This window comes from Halichoerus grypus, chromosome 3, assembly GCF_964656455.1.
Source record: "Halichoerus grypus chromosome 3, mHalGry1.hap1.1, whole genome shotgun sequence".
Classification (NCBI taxonomy): Eukaryota; Metazoa; Chordata; class Mammalia; order Carnivora; family Phocidae; genus Halichoerus; species Halichoerus grypus.
In genome coordinates, this window is record NC_135714.1 from 72,928,614 (window position 1) to 72,943,040 (window position 14,427).

Sequence of the window (14,427 nt, forward strand, 5' to 3'; positions counted from 1 at the left end):
GGGAGAGAGACAGAGAGAGCACAAGCAGGGGGGAGAGGCAGAGGCAGAGAGAGAAACAGGCTCCCCGCTGAGCTGGGAGCCGTTGTGGGGCTCGATCCCAGGACCTGGAGATCATGAACTGAGCTGAAGGCAGACGCTTAACTATCTGAGCCACCCAGGTGCCCCTTTTTTCAGCTTTCTAAACTGGATAGTCTCCCCTGGAAAGTCAGGACTCCCTCAGTTGCTGGGAAAGTGATGCCTCTCCACACCCTCGGCTTACCATCTCTCAGACCATTAAAAGGGCTTAGAATTGGTTCACTTTGTAAACCTGGGACATGGTAGCCCAGTGACAAGGACAGTGGGTGGCATACATTCACCTGAGTAGTCTTGCTATCACGTTTGCCTGTGGAATGGATCCTTGATGTCTGTGTAGTTCAAAGATCAAAGACAGCTCATTCAGTGAGTATTATAACCCATTCATCTGGGCTTAGCTTTTGCCAAGGATTCTTTTCTGAAATCCTGGTCAGTTGACCTGGCTGGCCTTTTAGTTTCCTTCACAGAGCAATAACATGAACAGACCCTGCGGTTCTGGTACCGGGCAGGATTTCTGCTGCAAAAAGACAATTTACCAGGTAATGCGTCACCATTACCAGATTTCTGAAAGATAATTCTGTTTAAATTTTTGTCTACTGTGCTCTGTCTACCTGGAGGTTGCCCCAACTAATACCATATTAAAATTGAGTTTTTTCCTGTGCTTCCTGGACCCTTAACTACAATTGGGTCAATCCTTCTGTCTTCTATCGTACACTTCTCATCAGTCCTTGATCTTGAACCAAGTGCAAGTTTCAGCTTTAATCTCCATTAAAAGCTTCTTGCTCTACGGTACTTATAATGCCACTTTCATGTTACAACACTATCACAAAAGGATAATTTACCTTTTAGCAATATGAGAGAAATTCAGAATGTTAATAACAAATTTGCACTTAATTCTTTTTTCTTTTATTTTATCCTATTAGGCTAAAGCAAGAAGTGGCCTTTACCTAACTTTCTTCATAAAGACTGGATAATTATGATAGGGTATGACATAAATCAAAGGGTGATAAAATAGCTAGGACAGCAAAAAGGAAATGCAAGTTTTAAATTTATGTTCTGATACTTCATCTATATATTGCTTGCAAATATTTTAAAGTTAATTCACTTTCTAAAACATCTTATACATTTCATTATAGTAATAGCATTGTAAAGAAAAATTATCTCCTTACCTTCCCTAGACACTAATTTCACTTTTTAGGTACCACTACTGAAGGATTTCTAATTTGGCTCATCACTTCATTCAGTGGGAATTCAGTGCACATAAGGGGCACATATGTAATTGGCAACCTAATTTTTCTGCTTTCATCAAATGGTGCAATGCCAAATCTTCATTGAACTTGCCAGTTATATGCACTTGGGAACCAAACAGCAGCAAGCATAAGAGATGAAAATGAACAAATTGGAAAGAGTCATTAACTTTCTGTTTTCCTATCACAACAAAAACTGTATCATTGAAAGTGTAGCAAAGTGGGAAATTCTACTTGAAACATTAAATCATCTTGAAAGAGAATAATTCATTTACTTCTGAAATGTTGTTCATTAGAATTTATAAATGCGGTTCCCAGTGCAGATTTTTTTTTTTTCAAACAAAACAAAACAAAACAAAATAGTTAAATGAATCAACTTTTCAGAAGTGTTTTAGGTTGTATATTTTCATATGTCTTTCTGGTGTAGTGTATATGAATTCTAGACTTTATGTTGGGAGCAAAATTGTTAGAAAATTAAGCGAGAAATGTTGGCTTATTTAATACCTTAATGAATAAAGGCAATTGACAGATTGTCATGGTTCTCACTAATTATGAATGCAATTGAGAGTGTGAAAATTACAATCAGTTGTGGTTACCAAAAATGCCCTTGAAATATCTGGTCTAATGTATAATTTTAAAGTATGCACTATAGAATCATTATTAAATTATCATTATTGATGACAATTTATTAAATAGAGACCTGGGACAAAACACCAGAAACTTGCCCAATATTATTGAGCATTGTTCTTAAAGGGGGAAATAACTTTTTTTTTAAATGTCTATTTGCATCTTTTACAAAACCCACATATTTACTGGCAGAGTGCAAATTTTCAGATCAGGAATATCTCTTCTACAGAATTTTCTTTTGTGGTGATAGCAGGATTCCTTTAGTAAGGACTTTGGAGAAAAGTTTCCTAACATTTTTCATCTATAAGTCCAACTACTTAAGATTTTTAAATCCTTGCCTAACTTTAAAAAATAAATATTTTGTAATCCCTTCTTATACTGGAAAAAGTAGGAGGGAGATGGAAGGAAAATACCACAGGATTATGGATCAGCTTATTTCATAATTATCTAAAAGCTAAAGAAACTGTTAAGACTTTCGACTAAACCAGGTGTTCTGAATGGGAGTAGAGTACGTTGAGCTCCAATTGCATAGATTAACCTGTATGTGACCTAACGTTAACTACCTACCTTCCCCAAATATGACTCCTGGTCTGTAAAATTGAAGAAATTATAATAGCTTTTTTTCAAAGGACATGTACACGTTAAATCCCAACATCCTTTGTTAGTACATGTATTTTTCAATGCTTAATCAAAGGAGCTAAAATGTCCTGTATTTATATGTTATTGATATATTTGTCCACTGGTCTCAGCCTTGCTGCCTTTTCTTGATTATATGCTTAAGCCACTTTTAATGTACTTTAACAGACTCTAAACTCTTTGTATGAGGCATGAAGAAACTAGGGGAAAGGAAAATCAGAGTGAAAACGGTAACATGGAGAATACATAATGGGTAAGCATTTGAAAAAAACAAAAAACGTGTGGACATAGCAATGGCCATGAACTACTAATAAGGAGAGACTAGTTATCAACCTTTCCACCTCCACCCCCCGCAGCTTCTGAAATGTTCTTAACTTTCTTTTGTCACATTTATGAAAAAAAGAATTTTCCATAGCTGTCACCCCAAATCAGGGCTGTATCCATGCCAAAATACACATCAACCACTAATATTCAAAAAGCACACGTTGCTTTTACACCCAATACATTCACATTTCAGCAGATTGTGGCCAGTTAGATTATTTAGATTCCTAGAAACTGTTTCTCAACACAGTAGTGCACCAGATCACAAAGTGCGCATCAGGCTAGTTAGGGAGGTGATGTCAGGCGTAGGAACTTAACACTGGAGATGAATTATCTATCTAGAAATGGTCCGACATGGCACCAGAATGGGTTAAAAAATGTCCCCCCCCCCGCCCCCGCCACAGTTAAATGCAGTCCATCTGCTGTATTGCCTGCTAGGCATAAATATATTGGAGTGTATATAAAGAAGGGGATGGATGGGAAAAAGTTTAGGACCCAGTGCAAACCTGAAAGGAAATGAAGCAATACAATGGGAGAGAGAATCAGGACAAATAAATCAGGTAAGCAATAGCACCATGCATCTGAAGTCTTCCCCATCTCTAAGCTGCAACATTTTCTTCAGGGGCCATCAGTCAAATGATATCAAAATGGTAGCTGGTTCTGTTTGTAATTACCATGTGGTCGAGGACCTTAGGTGTAGGAACACAAGTTCCACTCCAGGTCACAGTCCTAATGCTTCTATTATCCTAAAGAAGAACTGATTGCTGTAAATGGTTCCTGGGAAGTGTGACTTGGTTAGAGGAAAGAAGCCAGTTTTCTTTCCTTGCTGCCATGGAGGGAAGAGACATGTTAGTATATGAACAGGTTGGGTGAGAAGGAAAAAGGGGTAAAGAACCTCACAGTTTCCTCGCTGAGAAGTGTAAGAGAAAGAAGGTAACATTGGTGGTTTGGAGAGAAAAGATACAGTGCATTTTCAGCATCCCCGAGGTCTCTTCGCACTGCTTTAGACTCCCCCTCTTCTGTTTTGAACTACCAAAGCACTTGGACTCCACACACGCACAAGGATGGGCTAGGGGAAAGCCAAGTCAGCGCGGTCGGAAACGGCTTCCCTTGAAATGAAAACTCAGCAACGGGCCAGCCCTGGGTGTGCGCGCGTTAATGTATGAGTATGCGCGCGTGGTAACCAGCAGACGCAGTTGGCTGGGCGCCGCCCTCGAAGCCTCCCCCCTCCCCCCGCTCAGTAACTCTCCCCCCACCCCACTCCCTATAAAGGCCGCGCTCGCCGCCGCCCTCTTCACAGTCGGGGAGCGCGGCCTGCCGTGGAGGTGGACCCGGCGCTCCTCACACAGTCACACTCCGCGCACTCACATACTTGGAAGCGCCTCCCCACGTCCCTCCCCTGCCCTCCTCTTGCTCTGCTCTTCTCTCTCTCACCACAAATAGTCGCCGACCGACTGCCAATCCGTGTCTCTCTCTCTCTCCCTCTCTCTCAACAACATGACTGACTGGGAAGCGGTGGCTCAGGCAGAGCCGCTCTGCTGGCGCAGGCAGGAGGAGAAGGAGGATTATTAAAAAACGCAGCTCGACTCTGTGCAACTGGGAGTGGAGAAAAGGAGCCCAACAGCCGAGAAGGGGAGGGAGGGCAGAGGAAGGGACCAGGAAAGACACCCCCGTGCCCCGAAGACATAAATTTCTGAGTGCCCGGGAGGAGCCTTAACAAGCGGCGCGGAGCCCTTCAAGGTAGTAACGCCCCCGGTGCCCCCGCGCCCGGAGGGTCGCGCGTTGCGTCGCCGCTGCGCCAGGGCCAGACCCCGGCGGACGAGGGGTGACTGCCCGGCAGGTGACCGCGCCGTGCCCGGGTCGCCCTGGAGCAGCCCCCGCCCAGGCCCGGGGCGCCAGCAGCGGGCCCGGCGTGCGCCGCGCGGAGACCTGGCCTTGCAGGCAGGGTGGGCGGGGGGACGGGCCCGCTCGCTGCCGGCCCGCGACTCCCCGCGCGCGGCGTGGCCTTTTCCTCCGCGCTTCTGAGCGCTCTGCTCCCGGTGGCCGCGGCCGCAGCTCCAGGGCGAAGCGGAGCGTGGCCGGCCGGAGGCAAGAGTTGGCGCAGGTTCCGGGCCGCTCCCCTCCCTCACCACTCGTGTCCCGCAGGTAGGGGCAGTCGGCCAGCGCTGGCGCCCGGGGCTGCGGGCGCCGGGGCGGGGGCGGCGACGAGGAGGCGGAAGGGGGGGGCGGGGAGCCCGGGGCTCCCGGTGGAGCCGCGGTGCCCGAGCCGGGACCGCCTCTTGCGTCTGCCTGCTTGTCCTCAGGCGCTAGCTTCCTGGATTGGAGGCGAGACCCTCCCCAGCGGCGGCAGGAACGGCAGCGACTTAGTGTGAACAAATTGCTTTGTGGTGGCGCGTCACGGGCTCCAGGGAGGGGTGTGTGTGTATGTGTGTGTGTGTGTGCACGCTCATTCGTGTGCGTTCGCGCTCATGACTAATCAATGCTTTGGCTCACCTGAAAAGATAATCAGCCTTGAGGTGAAACCCTGGGGCCCCCTCAGCTTTTGGCTTGTGTCCCAGGGACTCGTACAGGCGGTGCCATCAAGGGGTAGGGTTGCGCGAAGGGGTGACGGAGGGATTTGTGAATGGTGCTTCTCTGCGCGTGGAGGCTGAGCTTGCTGATGTAAAGGAGGAGGTATCCAGAGTGAGAAGAAAGGCTATTTATGGCAAAGAGTTGTGAAATTTCTCGGGGTTTCCTTCAGTGTATACTGAGCTTCTCTCTCTCTCTCTCCCTCCCCCTCTCTCCCTCCCTCTCTGTCTCTCCCTCCCTCTCTCCTTCTCGTCTTCCCTCTTTAATTTCTCTCTTCCTCTCTCCCATTTCTCCACTTCTTTCTCAGAATTAGAAGCAATTCTGCTTTTTTCTCCCTCTCTCGTGGGATCTGGAATATGCAATGAAGTCAGAAAGCACTTGTCTTTTTACAGGTAGGAAAAAATGTTTCTTAGAAGGCACTGATCTCTTGCCTTTTAATGTTTTTATGTACTTGTTCTCCACTTCTCTTACCTCTTAAGGCCATCAATAGGACCCACAAGACACAAAGTACCTACTTGGTTTCAGTAGCTTTCATTTTTCATATTTTACAGTTGAATACCTTCCCACTGAAATGTAACACATATTCTCCCATCTCTACCCCCAAGAAAGGCTGTTAAAAATAATGCACACACGTTTTACTGTAAAGCTGGTTTTATTAAAAGCCTTGGGGAGGAAAGAGAAGCAAGATACCTAGGTGAGTTTATATTGATTACTACTAATTAAGAACTATTAAGGAAAGACCTAAAATACTGTTAATCTAGGCTGCAACACAGTTTCTTTCGGTTTCTTTTTCTGTTTGCTTTATAACAGGTACAAATTCCGAAAGACATAACTTGAAGCTTAGAGATGACTTGGGACAGTGTCTACCAATTATGCTTTAGCAAATTTGTTCTTAGAAGTAGTAACCTAAGACTGGGTTGTGACTGAGAGAGTAGGACAGGATCTTTATTATTTTAAATTGGAATGTCTCGAAGGGCCTGCCAAGCACAATGTTTTTAAAAACGTTGAAATTCAACCACCCCTTCATTAATTTCACAGAGAAGAAAGAGAAGTGGTCAACCTATTGTCAGAGTGATTTGTCTTCATTTGATATTAATTTAGGAGCTCAGTACTTTGATCAAAACATGTCAATTGTTGGTTGTTGTTTTTGTTTTCAGTGTGGAAGTAGCTTTCCTTAACCGTCCTGTTCATTTTGAGACAAAGTAGAGTTAAGGATTTGTTATTCTGATTTAGTTAGATTCATATTGGTTTAAAATACAGTTTCCTAGTGCCTGGCTGGCTCAGAGTAGAGCATGTGACTTTTGATTTCGGGTGGTGAGTTCCAGACCCATGGTGGGTGTAGAGATTACTTAAGAAAATAAGATACACTTTCAACATTGGAGCATGTGTAGTTTTATATTTTACGTTAGGACTTAGGCTGAGACCCCCACTCAGGTTTGCTACCTTAACTTTCCTGAATCATTGGGATGTAGATATAATGGGGAATTTAAAAATGTACTTGATGAATTGTATTACTACAATCATTAAGAAGTCATATCTACGAATATTTTGTTCTTTGACACGGTCAGAGAATCAGTAACTGTTTACTACTTTAAAATATGTATTATTTATACTATAGAATATTAATTTACATCAAACTCAGTAGAAAATGAAAAACTTTTTTTTATTGTTATTCAACTCTTCATTGCATTTTATTACTCAACATAGTACTCATAATAAAGGGCCTGTCATGTGCCATGTACTATCTAGGCATTGTGGAGGAACGTTAAGACTTCTTGCTCCCTGCCCTTCAGGAGCTTACCCTCCAATTGGGACAAATCTGATGCACGTGCTTGAACAGAGTTAACAACCCATCACAATAAGAGATTGCATATCTAACAAGGACTGCAGGAATTCAGAGCATAACAATAACATTTCATACTGAGTTTTGTCTGAAAGGCTTCAGGGGTAGGTAAGACTTGCTTGGTCTTGATCTTAAAGGATAAATAGGATTAATGGCTTGTGGATAAACTATGAGGTATAAGATGCAAGTCTCCTGGAATTATAGAAAAGAATAAAAGATATAAGGGGAAATAAGCTTGTTTGAAATAGATTTAGATATTGCAGAGCAGTTGAATTTGTTGTGGAAAGGGCAGGGTGAATTGGTTTTTGATGTACAAACATTCTGTATACTCTATTTTTGAAATTAATTGAATTTCTGTGCCTAAGATTACAAATCTTTGATTTTATATTGCCTTTTAGTGAACAAAATGCTCAAAATATATTTGTAGAGGATACTTACTCAAAATGTTTAAAAATACCATATAACACGAAAGTGTTGTACTTGGTATTAGTATCAAAGATGGTAGGGATAACCTCTTTATATTGAGGTGTTTGAGGTACATCCTTAACCAACTCTCCTTAGATTTGCTCTAAAGGAAAATAGAATGAGATATGTAAAAGAATAGCTATATTAATAGCCAGCATTCATTGAATGCTTTATATTTATTCTTTATATAAAATGTATAATCCATTAAATAACTTTTTCTGTAATATTTTTAAGGTATTAGAATGCACACACATAATAGTTAATATATCTTTACATTATTTTTCATGAATATAGAACTAGGATGCAGGACTCATGGGGAATAATTTTTAGAATTGTAGTGATTTTAAAGATTTTTTAGACTATCTTCTGGTAAAATAGACGGTATTAACAATAAGAGCATGTCCTGTCTCTAAGCATTCCAAACTTAGTTGTTTTTTCTTTGTATATATGTTTGTTTTTGTAGAAACATAAAACTGTTTAAAATGAATTTCTTCATTTTAAGAACACAAGAGGAAACATCTGAATTGACTTTGAGCCTGTCTTTTCAATATGACACCCTAGAAGTATGTTATGGTGAGAGTAAAGAAATAGTACAAATATTAGGTATGACTTTCAATAGATAACAGAATAGAATTACTTTCAGATTAGGTGGATTAAAAGATTTTCATATATATATTTTGTTGACAATGAATAGATAAGAATTATTACAAAAGTGAAAAGCCTATTAAATCACCAGTTTCATATTCATGTAGGAATGGGATGATTTCCAACATAGTAACAGTACAAACCAGGCTATCTGTTAATTGGTGTCTTTTGAGTTTGGTTTTAGACTATATGTCACAGGTGTATCACTTTGATAATGTAATCTCTCCTACTGTATGACTGACAGCTTCTGCATTATTTCCCTATTGGATAGTGATAAAATCTGTTTGCTTTATATTGAGGACATATACTTCTATCAGAAATATTATCTTCACAATGCAAGAGAGTCAGTTAACAATAAAACATGAAGTCTGAGGTGGGGGAAGCAGTGAGAAAAGATGGGGAAATTGATACAAAACACCCTAATGAACCATTCTTCAGTAAGTAGCTTAAACTAAATATAATATAAAAATATAGAGGTGACCAATCTAAACTGCAGTTGATACAGTACCAAGAGATTGTTATCAGTTCTTATTTTTAAAGGACTGTATTGCATTTTAAGCTGTTTTCATGGAGCTAAATAAAATGGCCGAAAGAAAGAAAGAAAGAAAGGTAGGTAGATGGTGGTTGAAATTGTTCACTAGTGTCTGTTGTATGATATTAAATTTTTTAAGAAAGATTTCTGCTTTGATCATTGATGGACACAGTTTGTTTGACCAAATGCCTAGCCCTCTACCTAGATTAATTTAAAATATTGCCTTTGGTTTTGCATATTTACACTGCATTAAACGCTTTTTAAATTTTAATTAAGCTGATTAAAATTTTTGAACACTGTAACTATGTTCTGATACCAATATAAAATTTAAAGGAAACATTAACTTATGGCAAATTCTTTTTTTAAAGTTTTTATTTAAATTCCTGTTAACATACAGTGTAATACTGGTTTCAGTGTACAATTTAGTGATACAGCACTTACATATAACACCTGGTGCTCATCACAATAAGTGCAGACTGTAATTAGTTATTTTTTAAAAACTATGTGAATATCTTGTTTCCCAACAACTTTTCACTGAATGGTTTTGGGATCTATTGATTCTGACCTGAAATAGAACATTTGGGGTTGGGAAGTGGTGATTTTATGATTATTTTTTGCATTTACTGGCTGGCATTCTTCTCTGAAGGAAAGCTTTCCCTCTCGGGTAAGTATAGACCATGGATTTTTTTTTTTTTTTTAATTCAGTATTAGTATAGGTTAGATTTTTAAACATTTTTTATTTAAATTCAGTTTAGTTAACATATAGTGTATTATTAGTTTCAGGGGTAGAATTTAGTGATTCATCAGTTGCATATAACACCCAGTGCTCATTACATCAAGTGCCCTCCTTAATTCCCAGCACCCATTTAGCTCCGCCCCCCCACCTTCCCTCCTGCAACACTCAGTTTGCTTCCTATGATTAAGAGTCTCTTATGGTCTGTCTCCCTCTCTGTTTTTATCTTATTTTATTTTTCCTCTCCCTGTGTTCATCTCTTTTGTTTCTTAAATTCCACATATGAGTGAAATCATACGGTATTTGTCTTTCTCTGACTGACTTATTTTGCTGAGCATAATACCCTCTAGTTCCATCCATGTCGTTGAAAATGGCAAGATTACATTTTTTTTGATGGCTGAGTAGTATTCCTTTGTATATATATACCACATCTTCTTTATTCATTCATCTGTTGGACATCTGGGCTGTTTCCATAGTTTGGCTAATGTGGACATTGCTGCTATAAACATTGGGATGCAGGTGCACCTTCTGATCATTACATTTATAATTTGGGGGTATGTACCTAGTAGTGCAATTGCTGGGTCGTAGGGTAGTTCTATTTTTAACTTTTTGAGGAGGCTCTGTACTGTTTTCCAGAGTGGCTGCACCAGCTTGCATTCCCACCAACAACGAAAGAGGGTTCCCCTTTCTCCACATCCTTGTCGAATGGCAAATTTTTAAACCAGACCAGTAGTTCTCAAAATGTGGTTCCCTGAACAGCAGCAGCAGTGAACTCCTTAAAATTCTAATCCCACCACAAACTGAATCAGAAATTCTAGGTTGGGGTCCTCTGTGTGATTCTTACGCACTCTCAAGTTTGCGAACTACTGACCTAGAGTATATTATAGTGAAACTTGAAAGCTGTGTCTTCCGCCTGTTTTGGAGCTAAGTACTTTCTTCAGCTGTTAGAGATGACTAAGGTTTAACTATTTAGATCTGGAAAGTATGACACTCTCCATCAGAAGATTTTCATCTTAACTGTATGTATATATGTATGTATGTATGTATGTATGTATGTATGTATTAGTTTATAACTATTTAAGAAAGGAATTAAATGAGTTTCTAATTCCCGTACCTATATTTGCTGTTGTTTGGGGAAGCAATTTAAAAAGTGTAGAATTTAACTGGACCCTAGAGACCCCAGGCTAGGCCTTATTGGTAGTCATAAAAATATGTACAAAGCTTGACCATTTTCTCTTTTCACATCCTGTAACTCTTTCCGTATCCCTCTCCCTCTCCTCCTTCTCTCCCTCCCTTCCTGCCTCTCTCTCTTTCTCTACCTCAGCCCTCTTCTCTGTTTGAGTTATGGGCTCAATAATCCCTTCCCTGAGGAAACGTTTCTTGGCCTCCTTTGCTATATCAGTTGCCCCATTATATATTGTTTTAGTTCTATATTCCTCTACCTTGCGTACTTACTGCAATTTTAATTTTATGTGTATTTATGTGATTGGTTCAGTATTATATCATCAAAGATTAACACACACTCGATGCCCAGTAAATATTGGTTGAGTAACCCTATGCCATCATCCTAAAGACGTTTTATGTTTTTCCAAAGAAAGATACTTTAAAAAAGATTTTAAAACACAGGGAGTCCTAGGACATACGTAAATACAGGTACTGCTTTCCTTTCTATTTTGCAAATGATGAGATATATTTCATTAACAACAACAATGGCTCTAATGTGCTGAGCATGTCTTACATGATAAGCACTCTATATGTGTTTCTTCTAACATTATAAAGTTGTTTTTGTATATGTTTCAGAAATGAGGAAACTGAGGTTGTGTTCTATGGTCTGCCAAGCTATCTAAACCAAACTTTTTCTTTTTTTTTTTTTTTTAAATTACACTGATGCAGAAATTGTGAAACCAGTAGACAGAGAATGTGAAGGAGTGTATCTTCTCTTTATTCCTGATTTAACTCAGGGCTCAGCAGTATCTTTATGCATTGCCTATGCTGTTGCTACCCTCTTCAGTGATGCTGTTGTTGTTTTTCGGGTGATTGAACAAGTGATGGAATTCTTGCAAGGCTGAAGCTCCCTTCTTCTTCTTGTGCTTTTCAACACCGTTATTATTCACCCTCCCTGCCATTCAGTCACAACCCCCATCTGATCAGATTCTCCCAATTAGTTAATAAAAATTTAAGATGTAAACAAGTATAATTTGAAGACTGAGTGTCTTTATGCAGAGAATGTTCAAACATTAGATATTCTCCATATTTGGAGATATACAGCTTATCTTCTGAAAAGGTTGACACAGCTTTGGGTACCTTGTTCAAGCAAGGGAATATGATAACAGGGTAGTATCAACTTAGTTTCTTTTGGCTTTTAATCTTCAAATTATTTATTTAAATGTGGATTTAATCAATGTTCAAGTGTTTGTAGCAAAGAAAATATTTAAAGGCTGATTCTCTAGAAGTCCATGGATAATTAAAGAGTTGAATTTGGCTATTCTGAAGTCCTCTTACGGGACTGTACAAAGTTATATATTTTATAATGTGCTTAAATCAGTAAATAACATGAGTAGATATAGATGCATACCAACAAGAAGAAAAAAAAAATCAGTAGTTTAACTGAGTATTTTACTTACGGCCTATTTTGTAGCTTTTGTCAGAACTTGTTTCTGTTGCTGGAATCATTTAATTGTTAACTGGAGCCTCAGTCTTGCCCTTGATTCAGGACTAATGCTTCTATGTAGTAGGAAGATCGACTGGTTTCTAACTCAACACTTTGGGACTTAGCATCAGCCACTCTTAATGTCCAGCCTAATATTATAACATTTATAGTAATGCTTCTTTCTTATAGCTGAAACTGAGTTCTCACCTAATATTTTTCTGTGCATCTTGATAAATTGCCCAATTGTCACCATTTCTCCCAGCATTTGAGCAAGGACTTTCTTTTGACAGAGCGTACTTTATTTCTTTAAAGACTGGGATCCCAAGTCTAAAACCATTTCATTTCCTGAGTCCTTTTATGTGCCAGCAGATTGTCTCCAAAATATCACTCTTCTGGGTCCCTAAATATCACCAGCTCTTAGAAGTATGCTTCATGTCCAGTACTTACTCTTGGACCTCCATGTTGCCAGCTACTTATGGCACATTGCCATGCTCCCAGATACTCAGGCTGGTTGGACTTCTTGGAAGTATTTATAGCTGGGTCTCTGTAGCACTTCCCAAACTGTAGTGCAAGTCTGTTACGAGGTTCTGACCATCACCAGACCACCTTATTTTGCTACGTGTAATCTTCCTTTACCCGCTGTGTTGCATGATAGAGCACCTCATTCATCATTGATAAGAAACATTTTGTAAATGCTTATTTTGTATAAGTCAGTCTGTTTCAAAAAGAATGTACCTCCTGGGGTTCCTAAAGTTCCTGAATTGCTTAATCCATAATAAATGAAATACACATTCTTCTGTGTGTACGAAGATGTGTAGAATATGCATATGCATTCTTTAGGGTTTCCCTGATTTTCCTTTCCTAGTCACATGTTAATTTCAATATGATCTGACTCTTCTCCATTCTTCAAAACTTATTTGAATGATATGTTTGGAATATAGAACAGCTGAAGAAACACACTGAGGATGGTGTGATACATTCTCTGATTTTCCTTACTCATTAAGGAAAACTAGCAGTATCCCTGTGTTCAGATACTGCTGAACTAACCCTATTCAACTCTCATGGGAGTCTTAGTGATAAACCTTCTCTATCCAGCAAACTCAGACTAACATGTCATCTTTCTTATGTACCCATTACCTGCAATTAACTCTTGCCTGGAAGTAGTTAAATAATGTGATTCTGTTAATGAGTTGTTATTGTCGTGTGATGGCTTTTTTTGTTTTTTTTGGGCAATAGCAGCAAATGATATATCACAAACCTTTATTAGGTTTACAAATAAAACCAAACAAGTAAACATAAATAACGGTATGGCAAAAGTAAAGAAATGTGGGCTTTAACATTTTAGGCAATTCTTCCTTTAGAAACTATTTTTGTGTTTGTTTGTTTGGTTTTGTTTATTTATAGATATACAAATTACCAGAGCATTAAGTCTGAATATATGAAATATGTTTAGTGAGTGATGCTTTCTAACACATAGTATTCTTTAGGAAATTTAAGAAAGGCTTGAAAGGAAAAACATACAAAGTATACAGAAACATCAGATGAGACAGTTAGGGAAAGGAAAAAGTAGTTCAAATTCAATATTAGAAATGTAGGTAAGTGTAATTTATTTTTTATATTATTTATATTTATATATATTATATATATTTAAATATATTTATATTTATAATAATATATACTATTACAAAACTGATGGGTCTGTACTTCAGGATTCCTGAATTTTCAAAGGATATTAACTACTGGGAAGATAGCTCAAGGATAGTTAATTTGATTTTGTTTTGATTTTTATTATTGTATCCATATGCACAAAGACCCAGGAACACTAAAAGTATTCATTAATAAATGAGTTACTTAAAGTTAGAATGCACTTTCTAAAGGAGTATTATTAAAAACATAGATCACTAAATTGGGCCATTAAAAAATCATTAGAAATTTGTGTATAACAAGCATATAAACTTACAGCGACATTATTGCTAAAATTAACTTTGAGAGGTATTTCCTACCGTATAACACAATGTGTAAATATGGTGGTATTGAGGAGATACCTTCTTCATCAACACAGTGCAGCTTCTGAAAGGTTAAAGGGCT

General features: G+C 39.0%; 1 protein-coding gene across 1 annotated transcript in view; it reads left to right on the forward strand.

Moving 5' to 3' along the window:
- Positions 1-4,239: 4,239 nt before the first annotated feature.
- Positions 4,240-14,427, forward strand: part of CCSER1 (coiled-coil serine rich protein 1) — a 1,392,827-nt gene continuing 1,382,639 nt past the window's right edge. Inside the window, exons 1-2 of the mRNA XM_078068968.1 lie at positions 4,240-4,643; positions 5,779-5,863. The gene's annotated coding sequence lies outside the window, so the exon portion shown is untranslated. The remainder of the gene's footprint in view (positions 4,644-5,778; positions 5,864-14,427) is intronic.